Source organism: Uranotaenia lowii, chromosome 1 (assembly GCF_029784155.1).
Source record: "Uranotaenia lowii strain MFRU-FL chromosome 1, ASM2978415v1, whole genome shotgun sequence".
Lineage (NCBI taxonomy): Eukaryota > Metazoa > Arthropoda > Insecta > Diptera > Culicidae > Uranotaenia > Uranotaenia lowii.
Window position 1 is genome coordinate 159,385,870 of NC_073691.1, and position 2,428 is coordinate 159,388,297.

The window sequence follows — 2,428 nt, forward strand, 5'->3', positions numbered from 1 at the left end:
AGTTTCGCTAGAACGAATAGTTTCAAAAACTTGCGGTTCGTAGAGCTACCTTTTAGAGTTAACCAAATGAGCTGGAACTTGGCATGGGGCCTTCCATTAGGACAAGAAACAATTTCTGATCCCAGATTTTGATTTCGGAACATAGCCCTATTTCTAGACGACTCTTATGAAACTGATTTAGCGTTGTCTGTACACATCTGTGTATTTGTCGTCTACATGATTGACATACCTAAAGGGTGATACGATCAAAATTTGGTCAATATCAACTTGACGTATTTCTTTCAATTTTGCATTTAACACCTGAACACCCCTCGTTTTGAAGGTGTGTGTGTGTGTGTGTGTGTAGAATGTTGCTCCTATTTTGATTTTGGAATTCACTCTTCAGTTGTCAAAATGCCGTCCAAGGAAGAAGAGCAGCGGAAAGCTGGCAAAATCGCTAAAAGTTGCCAAATCAACCGTTACAAATGTAATTAAAGTGTTTGGGGAACGTTTGTCGACAGCCAGGAAGTCTGGATCGGGGGGAAATCGAAAACCGGAAGCCGCTGAGACGACAAAGAGAGTTGCCGGTAGTTTCAAACGAAATCCTAACCTCTCTCTCCGAGATTCCGCAAATAAGCTGGGTGCATCGTCTACAACCGTGCATCGAGCCAAAAAACGAGCCGGACTATCGACTTACAAGAAGGTAATAATAATAATAATACGACGGCCAAATCGCGATCCCGGAGGCTGAACACGACGATGCTGACGAAGTTTGACTGCGCGGTAATGGACGACGAAACCTACGTCAAAGCCGACTACAGGCAGCTTCCGGGACAGGAGTTTTATACGGCAAAAGGAAGGGGAAAGGTAGCAGATATTTTCAAGCAAATGAAACTGTCAAAGTTCGCGAAGAAATATCTGGTTTGGCAAGCCATCTGAACCTGTGGCTTGAAAAGCAGCATTTTCATAGCTTCCGAGACTGTCAACCAAGAAATTTACGTGGAAGAGTGTTTGAATAAAAGTCTACTGCCTTTCCTGAAGAAACACGGTTGTTCCGTACTGTTTTGGCCGGATTTGGCATCTTGCCATTACGATAAAAAGGCCATGGAGTGGTACGTGCAGGTGGTTCCCAAGGACAAGAACCCTCCCAACAAGCCAGAGCTCCGCCCAATAGAGAAATACTGGGCTATTGTCAAGCGGAACCTAAAGAAGACCAAAAACACTGCTAAGGACGAGCAGCAGTTCAAGGCAAACTGGCTTTCTACGGCGAAGAAGGTGGACAAGGTGGCTGTACAAAATCTGATTGCAGGGGTTAAGCGTAAGGCCCGGCAATTCGGAGTTGGAAAAGCGGAAGCCTAACTAAATTTTTTTTTCTGAATTTTTTACTAATTAAACTTGAAAAAGAAATTTAATTTGATTTTTTAAATAAACGATTTCACCGATTTATTTACACGCGTTTTCCCTTGACCAAATTTTGACCGTATCACCCTTTATGAACATTCTACTGTAATCGAATTGAAACGGGAGTTTTTTCTTTATTAAAACTTCTCGATTTTCGCTATTTGGTGAATAAATTTTTTCTGTATATTGGAAGTACTGGTAACAAAATCTGTGTCAAATTTAGCGTAAAAATAATCAACAATCAAATTGAAAGTCGTTAGTCGATGATCTTGGCCGATTTGAAACCACATTCATTTCAACATATTGACAGTCTGCTTCAAAATCGTTGTAACTCAAACTTTAAACTTATATCTTTACTAACGGTTGGTTTTAAGTCTTAAAGTCTAGAAGTACAATTTTAAATCCTCCGTATTTTTTTTTTTCAAATATTCTCAAGATGTTAATAACCATACCCGCCCAAACCTTTACCGAACAAGGGTATGGAATCAAATATTCTATTCACGAGAGTTCTATTTTGTGAAACATTTCTGCCGTCAAGGCGATAATGATCGTCATCATTAAGATAAATGGTGTTTCTGTTTGAAATTCATCACGATATGTTTGAAAGTCACCCCGAATAAAATAGCAAACAGAACCTCCAAGAAAACCAACGTCTTAATCTTAGTTCAAGATTCCTGCAATCTCTCTCTCTAGAGCTCTCGCTTCCCTCTGGCCCCGGCAATATTAAGGTTTTCCCGATTTCCATATTCATAGTCGAAAGGAGGATGCGAAACATCTCTCGAAAATTGCCGCATCTTTTGTTCCGGGTGGAAAATTCATCATCCCTATCGCAACGCCCAGATCTGAACCGAGGCGGTTGTGTTGTAACCCCTTTTTTGGGCTGTGTGCTTCATCTTTGGCCCCTCGGCCACTTGAGATTCGCGAAAATTTGTCGTTTTCTTCGGTTGGCTTGTAGAAATACCCTGGGCTGGCGCCCACTCGAGGATGAAGACGGCGAAGACGACGATTTCCTGCTCAAGTGGATATGAATTTTGAACACTGCACCGGC